The sequence below is a fragment of the Triturus cristatus genome, chromosome 7, assembly GCF_964204655.1.
Source record: "Triturus cristatus chromosome 7, aTriCri1.1, whole genome shotgun sequence".
NCBI lineage: Eukaryota > Metazoa > Chordata > Amphibia > Caudata > Salamandridae > Triturus > Triturus cristatus.
This window is the reverse complement of record NC_140590.1, coordinates 1203486378-1203507282: the sequence shown is the minus strand read 5'-3', so window position 1 is coordinate 1203507282 and position 20905 is coordinate 1203486378.

Below are 20905 nucleotides of genomic sequence, written 5' to 3'. Positions count from 1 at the left end.
AATGAAATACCCTTTCAGGCATAGAGTGACGAATAAATTATGCAAAAAAGAAGCAGAGAACTCTGGGTAGTTCTCAAGATTAGGTGGAAAGCAGCTCCTGTATGGAGCACTCTCAACACCAGCGACACTCTAGATCTGCTCACCTCAAATGTCTGTTTTTCTATCAAAATCTTTAAGCATAGGATTAGCACAGTGCCATCCACGCCGAGATAGAAAAGGACAAAGTCTTTTGCCATTTGTACAGCAAAGTCTTTAAGCATAGGATTAGCACAGTGCTGTCCTTGCCGAGCTGTAAAATGACAAAAGCCAATTACCACTCCAGACATAGTATTACAGCTTTGAATTGGTAAAATACCAATAAAGCCAACCTGTAATGAGTAAAAGCAACCCCTGACACAGTGTTTCGCTCTAATTAGAGCTCTTCAGAGAGGTATAGCTTTGTCCAGACACAAGGGAGCACCCAGTATAAGTCAATGAAATACCCTTTCAGGCATAGAGTGACGAATAAATTATGCAAAAAAGAAGCAGAGAACTCTGGGTAGTTCTCAAGATTAGGTGGAAAGCAGCTCCTGTATGGAGCACTCTCAACACCAGCGACACTCTAGATCTGCTCACCTCAAATGTCTGTTTTTCTATCAAAATATTTAAGCATAGGATTAGCACAGTGCCAACCACGCCGAGATAGAAAAGGACAAAGTCTTTTGCCATTTGTACAGCAAAGTCTTTAAGCATAGGACTAGCACAGTGCTGTCCTTGCCGATCTGTAAATAGACAAAAGCCAATTACCACTCGAGGCACAGTATTACAGCTTTGAATTGGTAAAATACCAATCAAGCCAACCTGAAATGAGTAAAAGCAATCCCTGACAAAGTGTTTCGCTCTAATTAGAGCTCTTCAGAGAGGTATAGCTTTGTCCAACCACAAGGGAGCACCCAGTATAAGTCAAAGAAATACCCTTTCAGGCATAGAGTGACGAATGAATTATGCAAAAAAGAAGCAGAGAACTCTGGGTAGTTTTCAAGTTTAGGTGGAAAGCAGATCCTGTATGGAGCACTCTCAACACCAGCGACACTCTAGATCTGCTCACCTCAAATGTCTGTTTTTCTATCAAAATCTTTAAGCATAGGATTAGCACAGTGCCATCCACGCCGAGATACAAAAGGACAAAGTCTTTTGCCATTTGTACAGCAAAGTCTTTAAGCATAGGACTAGCACAGTGCTGTCTTTGCCGAGCTGTAAATTGACAAAAGCCAATTACCACTCCAGACACAGTATTGCAGCTTTGAATTGGTAAAATACCAATCAAGCCAACCTGAAATGAGTAAAAGCAACCCCTGACACAGTGTTTCGCTCTAATTAGAGCTCTTCAGAGAGGTATAGCTTTGTCCAGACACAAGGTAGCACCCAGTATAAGTCAATGAAATACCCTTTCAGGCATAGAGTGACGAATAAATTATTCCAAAAAGAAGCAGAGAACTCTGGGTAGTTCTCAAGATTAGGTGGAAAGCAGCTTCTGTATGGAGCACTCTCAACACCAGCGACACTCTAGATCTGCTCACCTCAAATGTCTGTTTTTCTATCAAAATCTTTAAGCATAGGATTAGCACAGTGCCATCCACGCCGAGATAGAAAAGGACAAAGTCTTTTGCCATTTGTACAGCAAGGTCTTTAAGCATAGGATTAGCACAGTGCTGTCCTTGCCGAGCTGTAAAATGACAAAAGCCAATTACCACTCCAGGCACAGTATTACATCTTTGAATTGGTAAAATACCAAACAAGCCAACCTGAAATGAGGAAAAGCAACCCCTGACACAGTGTTTCGCTCTAATTAGAGCTCTTCAGAGAGGTATAGCTTTGTCCCGACACAAGGGAGCACCCAATATAAGTCAATGAAATACCCTTTCAGGCATAGAGTGAGGAATAAAGTATGCAAAAAAGAAGCAGAGAACTCTGGGTAGTTCTCAAGTTTAGGTCGAAAGCAGCTCCTGTATGGAGCACTCTCAACACCAGCGACACTCTAGATCTGCTCACCTCAAATGTCTGTTTTTCTATCAAAATCTGTAAGCATAGGATTAGCACAGTGCCCACTACACCGAAATAGAAAAGGTCAAAGTCTTTTGCCATTTGTACAGCAAAGTCTTTAAGCATAGAACTAGCACAGTGCTGTCCTTGCCGAGCTGTAAAATGACAAAAGCCAATTACCACTCCAGGCACAGTATTACAGCTTTGAATAGGTAAAATACCAATCAAGCCAACCTGAAATGAGTAAAAGCAACCCCTGACACAGTGTTTAGCTCTAATTAGAGCTCTTCAGAGAGGTATAGCTTTGTCCAGACACAAGGGAGCACCCAGTATAAGTCAATGAAATACCCTTTCAGGCATAGAATGACGAATAAATTATGCAAAAAAGAAGCAGAGAACTCTGGGTAGTTCTCAAGTTTAGGTCGAAAGCAGCTCCTGTATGTAGCACTCTCAACATCAGCGACACTCTAGATCTGCTCACCTCAAATGTCTGTTTTTCTATCAAAACCATTAAGTATAGGATTAGCACAGTGCCAACCACGCCGAGATAGAAAAGGACAAAGTCTTTTGCCATTTGTACAGCAAAGTCTTTAAGCATAGGACTAGCACAGTGCTGTCTTTGCCGAGCTGTAAATTGACAAAAGCCAATTACCACTCCAGACACAGTATTACAGCTTTGAATTGGTAAAATACCAATCAAGCCAACCTGAAATGAGTAAAAGCAACCCGTGACACAGTGTTTCGCTCTAATTAGAGCTCTTCAGAGAGGTATAGCTTTGTCCAGACACAAGGGAGCACCCAGTATAAGTCAACGAAATACCCTTTCAGGCATAGAGTGACAAATAAATTATGCAAAAAAGAAGCAGAGAACTCTGGGTAGTTCTCAAGTTTAGGTGGAAAGCAGCTCCTGTATGGAGCACTCTCAACACCAGCGACACTCTAGATCTGCCCACCTCAAATGTCTGTTTTTCTATCAAAATCTGTAAGCATAGGATTAGCACAGTGCCCACTACACCGAAATAGAAATGGTCAAAGTCTTTTGCCATTTGTACAGCAAAGTCTTTAAGCATAGGACTAGCACAGTGCTGTCCTTGCCGAGCTGTAAAATGACAAAAGACAATTACCACTCCAGGCACAGTATTACAGCTTTGAATAGGTAAAATACCAATCAAGCCAACCTGAAATGAGTAAAAGCAACCCCTGACAAAGTGGTTCGCTCTAATTAGAGCTCTTCAGAGAGGTATAGCTTTGTCCAGACACAAGGGAGCACCCAGTATAAGTCAAAGAAATACCCTTTCAGGCATAGAGTGACGAATAAATTATGCAAAAAAAGAAGCAGAGAACTCTGGGTAGTTCTCAAGTTTAGGTGGAAAGCAGCTCCTGTATGGAGCACTCTCAACACCAGCGACACTCTAGATCTGCTCACCTCAAATGTCTGTTTTTCTATCAAAATCTTTAAGCATAGGATTAGCACAGTGCCAACCACGCCGAGATAGAAAAGAACAAAGTCTTTTGCCATTTGTACAGCAAAGTCTTTAAGCATAGGACTAGCACAGTGCTGTCCTTGCCGAGCTGTAAATTGACAAAAGCCAATTACCACTCCAGACACAGTATTACAGCTTTGAATTGGTAAAATACCAATCAAGCCAACCTGAAATGAGTAAAAGCAACCCCTGACACAGTGTTTCGCTCTAATTCGAGCTCTTCAGAGAGGTATAGCTTTGTCCAGTCACAAGGGAGCACCCAGTATAAGTCAATGAAATACCCTTTCAGGCATAGAATGACGAATAAATTATGCAAAAAAGAAGCAGAGAACTCTGGGTAGTTCTCAAGTTTAGGTCGAAAGCAGCTCCTGTATGTAGCACTCTCAACATCAGCGACACTCTAGATCTGCTCACCTCAAATGTCGGTTTTTCTACCAAAATCTTTAAGCATTGGATTAGCTCAGTGCCATCCACGCCGAGATAGAAAAGGACAAAGTCTTTTGCCACTTGTACAGCAAAGTCTTTAGGCATAGGACTAGCACAATGCTGTCCTTGCCGAGCTGTAAAAATGACAAAAGCCAATTATCACTCCAGGCACAGTATTACAGCTTTGAATTGGTAAAATACCAATCAAGCCAACCTGAAATGAGTAAAAGCAACTCCTGACAAAGTGTTTCGCTCTAATTAGAGCTCTTCAGAGAGGTATAGCTTTGTCCAAACACAAGGGAGCACCAAGTATAAGTCAAAGAAATACCCTTTCAGGCATAGAGTGACGAATGAATTATGCAAAAAAGAAGCAGAAAACCCTGGGTAGTTTTCAAGTTTAGGTGGAACGCAGCTCCTGTATGGAGCACTCTCAACACCAGCGACACTCTAGATCTGCTCACCTCAAATGTCTGTTTTTCTATCAAAACCTTTAAGCATAGGATTAGCACAGTGCCAACCACGCCGAGATAGAAAAGGACAAAGTATTTTGCCATTTGTACAGCAAAGTCTTTAAGCATAGGACTAGCACAGTGCTGTCTTTGCCGAGCTGTAAACTGACAAAAGCCAATTACCACTCCAGACACAGTATTACAGCTTTGAATTGGTAAAATACCAATCAATCCAACCTGAAATGAGTAAAAGCAACCCCTGACACAGTGTTTCGCTCTAATTAGAGCTCTTCAGAGAGTTATAGCTTTGTCCAGATACAAGGGAGCACCCAGTATAAGTCAATGAAATACCCTTTCAGGCATAGAGTGACGAATAAATTATGCAAAAAAGAAGCAGAGAACTCTGGGTAGTTCTCAAGATTAGGTGGAAAGCAGCTCCTGTATGGAGCACTCTCAACACCAGCGACACTCTAGATCTGCTCACCTCAAATGTCTGTTTTTCTATCAAAATCTTTAAGCATAGGATTAGCACAGTGCCATCCACGCCGAGATAGAAAAGGACAAAGTCTTTTGCCATTTGTACAGCAAAGTCTTTAAGCATAGGATTAGCACAGTGCTGTCCTTGCCGAGCTGTAAAATGACAAAAGCCAATTACCACTCCAGACACAGTATTACAGCTTTGAATTGGTAAAATACCAATAAAGCCAACCTGTAATGAGTAAAAGCAACCCCTGACACAGTGTTTCGCTCTAATTAGAGCTCTTCAGAGAGGTATAGCTTTGTCCAGACACAAGGGAGCACCCAGTATAAGTCAATGAAATACCCGTTCAGGCATAGAGTGACGAATAAATTATGCAAAAAAGAAGCAGAGAACTCTGGGTAGTTCTCAAGATTAGGTGGAAAGCAGCTCCTGTATGGAGCACTCTCAACACCAGCGACACTCTAGATCTGCTCACCTCAAATGTCTGTTTTTCTATCAAAATATTTAAGCATAGGATTAGCACAGTGCCAACCACGCCGAGATAGAAAAGGACAAAGTCTTTTGCCATTTGTACAGCAAAGTCTTTAAGCATAGGACTAGCACAGTGCTGTCCTTGCCGATCTGTAAATAGACAAAAGCCAATTACCACTCGAGGCACAGTATTACAGCTTTGAATTGGTAAAATACCAATCAAGCCAACCTGAAATGAGTAAACGCAATCCCTGACAAAGTGTTTCGCTCTAATTAGAGCTCTTCAGAGAGGTATAGCTTTGTCCAACCACAAGGGAGCACCCAGTATAAGTCAAAGAAATACCCTTTCAGGCATAGAGTGACGAATGAATTATGCAAAAAAGAAGCAGAGAACTCTGGGTAGTTTTCAAGTCTAGGTGGAAAGCAGATCCTGTATGGAGCACTCTCAACACCAGCGACACTCTAGATCTGCTCACCTCAAATGTCTGTTTTTCTATCAAAATCTTTAAGCATAGGATTAGCACAGTGCCATCCACGCCGAGATACAAAAGGACAAAGTCTTTTGCCATTTGTACAGCAAAGTCTTTAAGCATAGGATTAGCACAGTGCTGTCCTTGCCGAGCTGTAAAATGACAAAAGCCAATTACCACTCCAGGCACAGTATTACATCTTTGAATTGGTAAAATACCAAACAAGCCAACCTGAAATGAGGAAAAGCAACCCCTGACACAGTGTTTCGCTCTAATTAGAGCTCTTCAGAGAGGTATAGCTTTGTCCCGACACAAGGGAGCACCCAATATAAGTCAATGAAAAACCCTTTCAGGCATAGAGTGAGGAATAAAGTATGCAAAAAAGAAGCAGAGAACTCTGGGTAGTTCTCAAGTTTAGGTCGAAAGCAGCTCCTGTATGGAGCACTCTCAACACCAGCGACACTCTAGATCTGCTCACCTCAAATGTCTGTTTTTCTATTAAAATCTTTAAGCATAGGATTAGCACAGTTCCAACCATGCCGAGGTAGAAAAGAACAAAGTCTTTTGCCATTTGTACAGCAAAGTCTTTAAGCATAGGACTAGCACAGTGCTGTCCTTGCCGAGCTGTAAATTGACAAAAGCCAATTACCACTCCAGACACAGTATTACAGCTTTGAATTGGTAAAATACCAATCAAGCCAACCTGAAATGAGTAAAAGCAACCCCTGACACAGTGTTTCGCTCTAATTAGAGCTCTTCAGAGAGGTATAGCTTTGTCCAGACACAAGGGAGCACCCAGTATAAGTCAATGAAATACCCTTTCAGGCATAGAGTGACGAATAAATTATGCAAAAAAGAAGCAGAGAACTCTGGGTAGTTCTCAAGTTTAGGTGGAAAGCAGCTCCTGTATGGAGCACTCTCAACACCAGCGACACTCTAGATCTGCTCACCTCAAATGTCTGTTTTTCTATCAAAATCTGTAAGCATAGGATTAGCACAGTGCCCACTACACCGAAATAGAAAAGGTCAAAGTCTTTTGCCATTTGTACAGCAAAGTCTTTAAGCATAGAACTAGCACAGTGCTGTCCTTACCGAGCTGTAAAATGACAAAAGCCAATTACCACTCCAGGCACAGTATTACAGCTTTGAATAGGTAAAATACCAATCAAGCCAACCTGAAATGAGTAAAAGCAACCCCTGACACAGTGTTTAGCTCTAATTAGAGCTCTTCAGAGAGGTATAGCTTTGTCCAGACACAAGGGAGCACCCAGTATAAGTCAATGAAATACCCTTTCAGGCATAGAATGACGAATAAATTATGCAAAAAAGAAGCAGAGAACTCTGGGTAGTTCTCAAGTTTAGGTCGAAAGCAGCTCCTGTATGTAGCACTCTCAACATCAGCGACACTCTAGATCTGCTCACCTCAAATGTCTGTTTTTCTATCAAAACCTTTAAGTATAGGATTAGCACAGTGCCAACCACGCCGAGATAGAAAAGGACAAAGTCTTTTGCCATTTGTACAGCAAAGTCTTTAAGCATAGGACTAGCACAGTGCTGTCTTTGCCGAGCTGTAAATTGACAAAAGCCAATTACCACTCCAGACACAGTATTACAGCTTTGAATTGGTAAAATACCAATCAAGCCAACCTGAAATGAGTAAAAGCAACCCGTGACACAGTGTTTCGCTCTAATTAGAGCTCTTCAGAGAGGTATAGCTTTGTCCAGACACAAGGGAGCACCCAGTATAAGTCAATGAAATACCCTTTCAGGCATAGAGTGACGAATAAATTATGCAAAAAAGAAGCAGAGAACTCTGGGTAGTTCTCAAGATTAGGTGGAAAGCAGCTTCTGTATGGAGCACTCTCAACACCAGCGACACTCTAGATCTGCTCACCTCAAATGTCTGTTTTTCTATCAAAATCTTTAAGCATAGGATTAGCACAGTGCCATCCACGCCGAGAAAGAAAAGGACAAAGTCTTTTGCCATTTGTACAGCAAAGTCTTTAAGCATAGGATTAGCACAGTGCTGTCCTTGCCGACCTGTAAAATGACAAAAGCCAATTACCACTCCAGGCACAGTATTACATCTTTGAATTGGTAAAATACCAAACAAGCCAACCTGAAATGAGGAAAAGCAACCCCTGATACAGTGTTTTGCTCTAATTAGAGCTCTTCAGAGAGGTATAGCTTTGTCCAGACACAAGGGAGCAACCAGTATAAGTCAAAGAAATACCCTTTCAGGCATAGAGTGACGAATAAATTATGCAAAACAGAAGCAGAGAACTCTGGGTAGTTCTCAAGTTTAGGTGGAAAGCAGCTCCTGTATGGAGCACTCTCAACACCAGCGACACTCTAGATCTGCTCACCTCAAATGTCTGTTTTTCTATCAAAATCTTTAAGCATAGGATTAGCACAGTGCCAACCACGCCGAGATAGAAAAGAACAAAGTCTTTTGCCATTTGTACAGCAAAGTCTTTAAGGATAGGACTAGCACAGTGCTGTCCTTGCCGAGCTGTAAATTGACAAAAGCCAATTACCACTCCAGACACAGTATTACAGCTTTGAATTGGTAAAATACCAATCAAGCCAACCTGAAATGAGTAAAAGCAACCCCTGACACAGTGTTTCGCTCTAATTAGAGCTCTTCAGAGAGGTATAGCTTTGTCCAGACACCAGGGAGCACCCAGTATAAGTCAATGAAATACCCTTTCAGGCATAGAGTGACGAATAAATTATGCAAAAAAGAAGCAGAGAACTCTGGGTAGTTCTCAAGTTAAGGTGGAAAGCAGCTCCTGTATGGAGCACTCTCAACACCAGCGACACTCTAGATCTGCTCACCTCAAATGTCTGTTTTTCTATCAAAATCTGTAAGCATAGGATTAGCACAGTGCCCACTACACCGAAATAGAAAAGGTCAAAGTCTTTTGCCATTTGTACAGCAAAGTCTTTAAGCATAGGACTAGCACAGTGCTGTCCTTGCCGAGCTGTAAAATGACAAAAGCCAATTACCACTCCAGGGCAGGCACAGTATTACAGCTTTGAATAGGTAAAATACCAATCAAGCCAACCTGAAATGAGTAAAAGCAACCCCTGACACAGTGTTTCGCTCTAATTAGAGCTCTTCAGAGAGGTATAGCTTTGTCCAGACACAAGGGAGCACCCAGTATAAGTCAATGAAATACCCTTTCAGGCATAGAATGACGAATAAATTATGCAAAAAAGAAGCAGAGAACTCTGGGTAGTTCTCAAGTTTAGGTCGAAAGCAGCTCCTGTATGTAGCACTCTCAACATCAGCGACACTCTAGATCTGCTCACCTCAAATGTCGGTTTTTCTACCAAAATCTTTAAGCATTGGATTAGCTCAGTGCCATCCACGCCGAGATAGAAAAGGACAAAGTCTTTTGCCATTTGTACAGCAAAGTCTTTAGGCATAGGACTAGCACAATGCTGTCCTTGCCGAGCTGTAAAAATGACAAAAGCCAATTATCACTCCAGGCACAGTATTACAGCTTTGAATTGGTAAAATATCAATCAAGCCAACCTGAAATGAGTAAAAGCAACCCCTGACAAAGTGTTTCGCTCTAATTAGAGCTCTTCAGAGAGGTATAGCTTTGTCCAAACACAAGGGAGCACCCAGTATAAGTCAAAGAAATACCCTTTCAGGCATAGAGTGACGAATGAATTATGCAAAAAAGAAGCAGAGAACTCTGGGTAGTTTTCAAGTTTAGGTGGAAAGCAGATCCTGTATGGAGCACTCTCAACACCAGCGACACTCTAGATCTGCTCACCTCAAATGTCTGTTTTTCTATCAAAACCTTTAAGCATAGGATTAGCACAGTGCCAACCACGCCGAGATAGAAAAGGACAAAGTCTTTTGCCATTTGTACAGCAAAGTCTTTAAGCATAGGACTAGCACAGTGCTGTCTTTGCCGAGCTGTAAATTGACAAAAGCCAATTACCACTCCAGACACAGTATTACAGCTTTGAATTGGTAAAATACCAATCAAGCCAACCTGAAATGAGTAAAAGCAACCCCTGACACAGTGTTTCCCTCTAATTAGAGCTCTTCAGAGAGGTATAGCTTTGTCCAGACACAAGGGAGCACCCAGTATAAAGCAAAGAAATACCCTTTCAGGCATAGAGTGACGAATAAATTATCCAAAAAAGAAGCAGAGAACTCTGGGTAGTTCTCAAGTTTAGGTGGAAAGCAGCTCCTGTATGGAGCACTCTCAACACCAGCGACACTCTAGATCTGCTCACCTCAAATGTCTGTTTTTCTATCAAAATCTTCAAGCATAGGATTAGCACAGTTCCAACCACGCCGAGGTAGAAAAGAACAAAGTCTTTTGCCATTTGTACAGCAAAGTCTTTAAGCATAGGTCTAGCACAGTGCTGTCCTTGCCGAGCTGTAAATTGACAAAAGCCAATTACCACTCCAGACACAGTATTACAGCTTTGAATTGGTAAAATACCAATCAAGCCAACCTGAAATGAGTAAAAGCAACCCCTGACACAGTGTTTCGCTCTAATTAGAGCTCTTCAGAGAGGTATAGCTTTGTCCAGACACAAGGGAGCACCCAGTATAAGTCAATGAAATACCCTTTCAGGCATAGAGTGACGAATAAATTATGCAAAAAAGAAGCAGAGAACTCTGGGTAGTTCTCAAGTTTAGGTGGAAAGCAGCTCCTGTATGGAGCACTCTCAACACCAGCGACACTCTAGATCTGCTCACCTCAAATGTCTGTTTTTCTATCAAAATCTGTAAGCATAGGATTAGCACAGTGCCCACTACACCGAAATAGAAAAGGTCAAAGTCTTTTGCCATTTGTACAGCAAAGTCTTTAAGCATAGAACTAGCACAGTGCTGTCCTTGCCGAGCTGTAAAATGACAAAAGCCAATTACCACTCCAGGCACAGTATTACAGCTTTGAATAGGTAAAATACCAATCAAGCCAACGTGAAATGAGTAAAAGCAACCCCTGACACAGTGTTTCGCTCTAATTAGAGCTCTTCAGAGAGGTATAGCTTTGTCCAGACACAAGGGAGCACCCAGTATAAGTCAATGAAATACCCTTTCAGGCATAGAATGACGAATAAATTATGCAAAAAAGAAGCAGAGAACTCTGGGTAGTTCTCAAGTTTAGGTCGAAAGCAGCTCCTGTATGTAGCACTCTCAACATCAGCGACACTCTAGATCTGCTCACCTCAAATGTCGGTTTTTCTACCAAAATCTTTAAGCATTGGATTAGCTCAGTGCCATCCACGCCGAGATAGAAAAGGACAAAGTCTTTTGCCATTTGTACAGCAAAGTCTTTAGGCATAGGACTAGCACAATGCTGTCCTTGCCGAGCTGTAAAAATGACAAAAGCCAATTATCACTCCAGGCACAGTATTACAGCTTTGAATTGGTAAAATACCAATCAAGCCAACCTGAAATGAGTAAAAGCAACCCCTGACAAAGTGTTTCGCTCTAATTAGAGCTCTTCAGAGAGGTATAGCTTTGTCCGAACACAAGGGAGCACCCAGTATAAGTCAAAGAAATACCCTTTCAGGCATAGAGTGACGAATGAATTATGCAAAAAAGAAGCAGAGAACTCTGGGTAGTTTTCAAGTTTAGGTGGAAAGCAGATCCTGTATGGAGCACTCTCAACACCAGCGACACTCTAGATATGCTCACCTCAAATGTCTGTTTTTCTATCAAAACCTTTAAGTATAGGATTAGCACAGTGCCAACCACGCCGAGATAGAAAAGGACAAAGTCTTTTGCCATTTGTACAGCAAAGTCTTTAAGCATAGGACTAGCACAGTGCTGTCTTTGCCGAGCTGTAAATTGACAAAAGCCAATTACCACTCCAGACACAGTATTACAGCTTTGAATTGGTAAAATACCAATCAAGCCAACCTGAAATGAGTAAAAGCAACCCGTGACACAGTGTTTCGCTCTAATTAGAGCTCTTCAGAGAGGTATAGCTTTGTCCAGACACAAGGGAGCACCCAGTATATGTCAATGAAATACCCTTTCAGGCATAGAGTGACGAATAAATTATGCAAAAAAGAAGCAGAGAACTCTGGGTAGTTCTCAAGATTAGGTGGAAAGCAGCTTCTGTATGGAGCACTCTCAACACCAGCGACACTCTAGATCTGCTCACCTCAAATGTCTGTTTTTCTATCAAAATCTTTAAGCATAGGATTAGCACAGTGCCATCCACGCCGAGATATAAAAGGACAAAGTCTTTTGCCATTTGTACAGCAAAGTCTTTAAGCATAGGATTAGCACAGTGCTGTCCTTGCCGACCTGTAAAATGACAAAAGCCAATTACCACTCCAGGCACAGTATTACATCTTTGAATTGGTAAAATACCAAACAAGCCAACCTGAAATGAGGAAAAGCAACCCCTGACACAGTGTTTCACTCTAATTAGAGCTCTTCAGAGAGGTATAGCTTTGTCCAGACACAAGGGAGCACCCAGTATAAGTCAAAGAAATACCCTTTCAGGCATAGAGTGACGAATAAATTATGCAAAAAAGAAGCAGAGAACTCTGGGTAGTTCTCAGGTTTAGGTGGAAAGCAGCTCCTGTATGGAGCACTCTCAACACCAGCGACACTCTAGATCTGCTCACCTCAAATGTCTGTTTTTCTATCAAAATATTTAAGCATAGGATTAGCACAGTGCCAACCACGCCGAGATAGAAAAGGACAAAGTCTTTTGCCATTTGTACAGCAAAGTCTTTAAGCATAGGACTAGCACAGTGCTGTCCTTGCCGATCCGTAAATAGACAAAAGCCAATTACCACTCCAGGCACAGTATTACAGCTTTGAATGGGTAAAATACCAATCAAGCCAACCTGAAATGAGTAAAAGCAACCCCTGACACAGTGTTTCGTTCTAACTAGAGCTCTTCAGAGAGGTATAGCTTTGTCCAGACAGAAGGGAGCACCCAGTATAAGTCAATGAAATACCCTTTCAGGCATAGAGTGACGAATAAATTATGCAAAAAAGAAGCAGAGAACTCTGGGTAGTTCTCAAGATTAGATGGAAAGCAGCTTCTGTATGGAGCACTCTCAACACCAGCGACACTCTAGATCTGCTCACCTCAAATGTCTGTTTTTCTATCAAAATCTGTAAGCATAGGATTAGCACAGTGCCCACTACACCGAAATAGAAAAGGTCAAAGTCTTTTGCCATTTGTACAGCAAAGTCTTTAAGCATAGGACTAGCACAGTGCTGTCCTTGCCGAGCTGTAAAATGACAAAAGCCAATTACCACTCCAGGCACAGTATTACAGCTTTGAATAGGTAAAATACCAATCAAGCCAACCTGAAATGAGTAAAAGCAACCCCTGACACAGTGTTTCGCTCTAATTAGAGCTCTTCAGAGAGGTATAGCTTTGTCCAGAAACAAGGGAGCACCCAGTATAAGTCAATAAAATACCCTTTCAGGCATAGAATGACGAATAAATTATGCAAAAAAGAAGCAGAGAACTCTGGGTAGTTCTCAAGTTTAGGTCAAAAGCAGCTCCTGTATGTAGCACTCTCAACATCAGCGACACTCTAGATCTGCTCACCTCAAATGTCGGTTTTTCTACCAAAATCTTTAAGCATTGGATTAGCTCAGTGCCATCCGCGCCGAGATAGAAAAGGACAAAGTCTTTTGCCATTTGTACAGCAAAGTCTTTAAGCATAGGACTAGCACAATGCTGTCCTTGCCGAGCTGTAAAATGACAAAAGCCAATTACCACTCCAGGCACAGTATTACAGCTTTGAATTGGTAAAATACCAATCAAGCCAACCAGAAATGAGTAAAAGCAACCCCTGACAAAGTGGTTCGCTCTAATTAGAGCTCTTCAGAGAGGTATAGCTTTGTCCAGACACAAGGGAGCACCCAGTATAAGTCAAAGAAATACCCTTTCAGGCATAGAGTGACGAATAAATTATGCAAAAAAGAAGCAGAGAACTCTGGGTAGTTCTCAAGTTTAGGTGGAAATCAGATCCTGTATGGAGCACTCTCAACACCAGCGACACTCTAGATCTGCTCACCTCAAATGTCTGTTTTTCTATCAAAATCTTTAAGCATAGGATTAGCACAGTGCCAACCACGCCGAGATAGAAAAGGACAAAGTCTTTTGCCATTTGTACAGCAAAGTCTTTAAGCATAGGACTAGCACAGTGCTGTCTTTGCCGAGCTGTAAATTGACAAAAGCCAATTACCACTCCAGACACAGTATTACAGCTTTGAATTGGTAAAATACCAATCAAGCCAACCTGAAATGAGTAAAAGCAACCCCTGACACAGTGTTTCGCTCTAATTAGAGCTCTTCAGAGAGGTATAGCTTTGTCCAGACACAAGGGAGCACCCAGTATAAGTCAATGAAATACCCTTTCAGGCATAGAGTGACGAATACATTATGGAAAAAAGAAGCAGAGAACTCTGGGTAGTTCTCAAGATTAGGTGGAAAGCAGCTTCTGTATGGAGCACTCTCAACACCAGCGACATTCTAGATCTGCTCACCTCAAATGTCTGTTTTTCTATCAAAATCTTTAAGCATAGGATTAGCACAGTGCCATCCACGCCGAGATGGAAAAGGACAAAGTCTTTTGCCATTTGTACAGCAAAGTCTTTAAGCATAGGATTAGCACAGTGCTGTCCTTGCCGAGCTGTAAAATGACAAAAGCCAATTACCTCTCCAGGCACAGTATTACAGCTTTGAATTGGTAAAATCCCAAACAAGCCAACCTGAAATGAGTAAAAGCAACCCCTGACACAGTGTTTCGCTCTAATTAGAGCTCTTCAGAGAGGTATAGCTTTGTCCAGACACAAGGGAGTACCCAGCATAAGTCAAAGAAATACCCTTTCAGGCATAGAGTGACGAATAAATTATGCAAAAAAGAAGCAGGGAAATCTGGGTAGTTCTCAGGTTTAGGTGGAAAGCAACTCCTGTATGGAGCACTCTCAACACCAGCGACACTCTAGATCTGCTCACCTCAAATGTCTGTTTTTCTATTAAAATATTTAAGCATAGGATTAGCACAGTGCCAACCACGCCGAGATAGAAAAGGACAAAGTCTTTTGCCATTTGTACAGCAAAGGCTTTAAGCATAGGACTAGCACAGTGCTGTCCTTGCCGATCTGTAAAGTGACAAAAGCCAGTTACCACTCCAAGCACAGTATTACAGCTTTGAATGGGTAAAATACCAATCAAGCCAACCTGAAATGAGTAAAAGCAACCCCTGACACAGTGTTTCACTCTAATTAGAGCTCTTCAGAGAGGTATAGCTTTGTCCAGACACAAGGGAGCACCCAGTATAAGTCAATGAAATACCCTTTCAGGCATAGAGTGACGAATAAATTATGCAAAAAAGAAGCAGAGAACTCTGGGTAGTTCTCAAGTTTAGGTGGAAAGCAGCTCCTGTATGGAGCACTTTCAACACCAGCGACACTCTAGATCTGCTCACCTCAAATGTCTGTTTTTCTATCAAAATCTTTAAGAATAGGATTAGCACAGTACCAACCACGCCGAGATAGAAAAGAACAAAGTCTTTTGCCATTTGTACAGCAAAGTCTTTAAGCATAGGGCTAGCACAGTGCTGTCCTTTCCGAGCTGTAAATTGACAAAAGCCAATTACCACTCCAGACACAGTATTACAGCTTTGAATTGGTAAAATAACAATCAAGCCAACCTGAAATGAGTAAAAGCAACCCCTGACACAGTGTTTCGCTCTAATTAGAGCTCTTCAGAGAGGTATAGCTTTGTCCAGACACAAGGGAGCACCCAGTATAAGTCAATGAAATACCCTTTCAGGCATAGAGTGACGAATAAATTATGCAAAAAAGAAGCAGAGAACTCTGGGTAGTTCTCAAGTTTAGGTGGAAAGCAGCTCCTGTATGGAGCACTCTCAACACCAGCGACACTCTAGATCTGCTCACCTCAAATGTCTGTTTTTCTATCAAAATCTGTAAGCATAGGATTAGCACAGTGCCCACCACGCCGAGATAGAAAAGGACAAAGTCTTTTGCCATTTATACAGCAAAGTCTTTAAGCATAGGACTAGCACAGTGCTGTCCTTGCCGAGCTGTAAAATGACAAAAGCCAATTACCACTCCAGGCACAGTATTACAGCTTTGAATAGGTAAAATACCAATCAAGCCAACCTGAAATGAGTAAAAGCAACCCCTGACACAGTGTTTCGCTCTAATTAGAGCTCTTCAGAGAGGTATAGCTTTGGTCAGACACAACGGAGCACCCAGTATAAGTCAATGAAATACCCTTTCAGGCATAGAGTGACGAATAAATTATGCAAAAAAGAAGCAGAGAACTCTGGGTAGTTCTCAAGTTTAGGTGGAAAGCAGCTCCTGTATGGAGCACTTTCAACACCAGCGACACTCTAGATCTGCTCACCTTAAATGTCTGTTTTTCTATCAAAATCTGTAAGCATAGGATTAGCACAGTGCCCACCACGCCGTGACAGAAAAGGACAAAGTCTTTTGCCATTTGTACAGCAAAGTCTTTAAGCATAGGACTAGCACAGTGCTGTCCTTGCCGAGCTGTAAAATGACAAAAACCAATTACCACTCCAGGCACAGTATTACAGCTTTGAATAGGTAAAATACCAATCAAGCCAACCTGAAATGAGTAAAAGCAACACCTGACACAGTGTTTCGCTCTAATTAGAGCTCTTCAGAGAGGTATAGCTTTGTCCAGACACAAGGGAGCACCCAGTATAAGTCAATGAAATACCCTTTCAGGCATAGAGTGACGAATAAATTATGCAAAAAAGAAGCAGAGAACTCTGGGTAGTTCTCAAGTTTAGGTTGAAAGCAGCTCCTGTATGGAGCACTCTCAACATCAGCGACACTCTAGATCTGCTCACCTCAAATGTCGGTTTTTCTACCAAAATCTTTAAGCATTGGATTAGCTCAGTGCCATCCACGCCGAGATAGAAAAGGAAAAAGTATTTTGCCATTTGTACAGCAAAGTCTTTAAGCATAGGACTAGCACAATGCTGTCCTTGCCGAGCTGTAAAATGACAAAAGCCAATTACAACTCCAGGCACAGTATTACAGCTTTGAATTGGTAAAATACCAATCAAGCCAACCTGAAATGAGTAAAAGCAACCCCTGACAAAGTGGTTCGCTCTAATTAGAGCTCTTCAGAGAGGTATAGCTTTGTCCAGACACAAGGGAGCACCCAGTATAAGTCAAAGAAATACCCTTTCAGGCATAGAGTGACGAATAAATTATGCAAAAAAGAAGCAGAAAACTCTGGGTAGTTCTCAAGTTTAGGTGGAAAGCAGCTCCTGTATGGAGCACTCTCAACACCAGCGACACTCTAGATCTGCTCACCTCAAATGTCTGTTTTTCTATCAAAATCTTTAAGCATAGGTTTAGCACAGTGCCAACCACGCCGAGATAGAAAAGAACAAAGTCTTTTGCCATTTGTACAGCAAAGTCTTTAAGCATAGGACTAGCACAGTGCTGTCCTTGCCGAACTGTAAATTGACAAAAGCCAATTACCACTCCAGACACAGTATTACAGCTTTGAATTGGTAAAATACCAATCAAGCCAACCTGAAATGAGTAAAAGCAACCCCTGACACAGTGTTTCGCTCTAATTAGAGCTCTTCAGAGAGGTATAGCTTTGTCCAGACACAAGGGAGCACCCAGTATAAGTCAATGAAATACCCTTTCAGGCATAGAGTGACGAATAAATTATGCAAAAAAGAAGCAGAGAACTCTGGGTAGTTCTCAAGTTTAGGTGGAAAGCAGCTCCTGTATGGAGCACTCTCAACACCAGCGACACTCTAGATCTGCTCACCTCAAATGTCTGTTTTTCTATCAAAATCTGTAAGCATAGGATTAGCACAGTGCCCACTACACCGAAATAGAAAAGGTCAAAGTCTTTTGCCATTTGTACAGCAAAGTCTTTAAGCATAGAACTAGCACAGTGCTGTCCTTGCCGAGCTGTAAAATGACAAAAGCCAATTACCACTCCAGGCACAGTATTACAGCTTTGAATAGGTAAAATACCAATCAAGCCAACCTGAAATGAGTAAAAGCAACCCCTGACACAGTGTTTCGCTCTAATTAGAGCTCTTCAGAGAGGTATAGCTTTGTCCAGACACAAGGGAGCACCCAGTATAAGTCAATGAAATACCCTTTCAGGCATAGAATGACGAATAAATTATGCAAAAAAGAAGCAGAGAACTCTGGGTAGTTCTCAAGTTTAGGTCGAAAGCAGCTCCTGTATGTAGCACTCTCAACATCAGCGACACTCTAGATCTGCTCACCTCAAATGTCGGTTTTTCTACCAAAATCTTTAAGCATTGGATTAGCTCAGTGCCATCCACGCCGAGATAGAAAAGGACAAAGTCTTTTGCCATTTGTACAGCAAAGTCTTTAGGCATAGGACTAGCACAATGCTGTCCTTGCCGAGCTGTAAAAATGACAAAAGCCAATTATCACTCCAGGCACAGTATTACAGCTTTGAATTGGTAAAATACCAATCAAGCCAACCTGAAATGAGTAAAAGCAACCCCTGACAAAGTGTTTCGCTCTAATTAGAGCTCTTCAGAGAGGTATAGCTTTGTCCGAACACAAGGGAGCACCCAGTATAAGTCAAAGAAATACCCTTTCAGGCATAGAGTGACGAATGAATTATGCAAAAAAGAAGCAGAGAACTCTGGGTAGTTTTCAAGTTTAGGTGGAAAGCAGATCCTGTATGGAGCACTCTCAACACCAGCGACACTCTAGATATGCTCACCTCAAATGTCTGTTTTTCTATCAAAACCTTTAAGTATAGGATTAGCACAGTGCCAACCACGCCGAGATAGAAAAGGACAAAGTCTTTTGCCATTTGTACAGCAAAGTCTTTAAGCATAGGACTAGCACAGTGCTGTCTTTGCCGAGCTGTAAATTGACAAAAGCCAATTACCACTCCAGACACAGTATTACAGCTTTGAATTGGTAAAATACCAATCAAGCCAACCTGAAATGAGTAAAAGCAACCCGTGACACAGTGTTTCGCTCTAATTAGAGCTCTTCAGAGAGGTATAGCTTTGTCCAGACACAAGGGAGCACCCAGTATATGTCAATGAAATACCCTTTCAGGCATAGAGTGACGAATAAATTATGCAAAAAAGAAGCAGAGAACTCTGGGTAGTTCTCAAGATTAGGTGGAAAGCAGCTTCTGTATGGAGCACTCTCAACACCAGCGACACTCTAGATCTGCTCACCTCAAATGTCTGTTTTTCTATCAAAATCTTTAAGCATAGGATTAGCACAGTGCCATCCACGCCGAGATATAAAAGGACAAAGTCTTTTGCCATTTGTACAGCAAAGTCTTTAAGCATAGGATTAGCACAGTGCTGTCCTTGCCGACCTGTAAAATGACAAAAGCCAATTACCACTCCAGGCACAGTATTACATCTTTGAATTGGTAAAATACCAAACAAGCCAACCTGAAATGAGGAAAAGCAACCCCTGACACAGTGTTTCACTCTAATTAGAGCTCTTCAGAGAGGTATAGCTTTGTCCAGACACAAGGGAGCACCCAGTATAAGTCAAAGAAATACCCTTTCAGGCATAGAGTGACGAATAAATTATGCAAAAAAGAAGCAGAGAACTCTGGGTAGTTCTCAGGTTTAGGTGGAAAGCAGCTCCTGTATGGAGCACTCTCAACACCAGCGACACTCTAGATCTGCTCACCTCAAATGTCTGTTTTTCTATCAAAATATTTAAGCATAGGATTAGCACAGTGCCAACCACGCCGAGATAGAAAAGGACAAAGTCTTTTGCCATTTGTACAGCAAAGTCTTTAAGCATAGGACTAGCACAGTGCTGTCCTTGCCGATCCGTAAATAGACAAAAGCCAATTACCACTCCAGGCACAGTATTACAGCTTTGAATGGGTAAAATACCAATCAAGCCAACCTGAAATGAGTAAAAGCAACCCCTGACACAGTGTTTCGTTCTAACTAGAGCTCTTCAGAGAGGTATAGCTTTGTCCAGACAGAAGGGAGCACCCAGTATAAGTCAATGAAATACCCTTTCAGGCATAGAGTGACGAATAAATTATGCAAAAAAGAAGCAGAGAACTCTGGGTAGTTCTCAAGATTAGATGGAAAGCAGCTTCTGTATGGAGCACTCTCAACACCAGCGACACTCTAGATCTGCTCACCTCAAATGTCTGTTTTTCTATCAAAATCTGTAAGCATAGGATTAGCACAGTGCCCACTACACCGAAATAGAAAAGGTCAAAGTCTTTTGCCATTTGTACAGCAAAGTCTTTAAGCATAGGACTAGCACAGTGCTGTCCTTGCCGAGCTGTAAAATGACAAAAGCCAATTACCACTCCAGGCACAGTATTACAGCTTTGAATAGGTAAAATACCAATCAAGCCAACCTGAAATGAGTAAAAGCAACCCCTGACACAGTGTTTCGCTCTAATTAGAGCTCTTCAGAGAGGTATAGCTTTGTCCAGAAACAAGGGAGCACCCAGTATAAGTCAATAAAATACCCTTTCAGGCATAGAATGACGAATAAATTATGCAAAAAAGAAGCAGAGAACTCTGGGTAGTTCTCAAGTTTAGGTCAAAAGCAGCTCCTGTATGTAGCACTCTCAACATCAGCGACACTCTAGATCTGCTCACCTCAAATGTCGGTTTTTCTACCAAAATCTTTAAGCATTGGATTAGCTCAGTGCCATCCGCGCCGAGATAGAAAAGGACAAAGTCTTTTGCCATTTGTACAGCAAAGTCTTTAAGCATAGGACTAGCACAATGCTGTCCTTGCCGAGCTGTAAAATGACAAAAGCCAATTACCACTCCAGGCACAGTATTACAGCTTTGAATTGGTAAAATACCAATCAAGCCAACCAGAAATGAGTAAAAGCAACCCCTGACAAAGTGGTTCGCTCTAATTAGAGCTCTTCAGAGAGGTATAGCTTTGTCCAGACACAAGGGAGCACCCAGTATAAGTCAAAGAAATACCCTTTCAGGCATAGAGTGACGAATAAATTATGCAAAAAAGAAGCAGAGAACTCTGGGTAGTTCTCAAGTTTAGGTGGAAATCAGATCCTGTATGGAGCACTCTCAACACCAGCGACA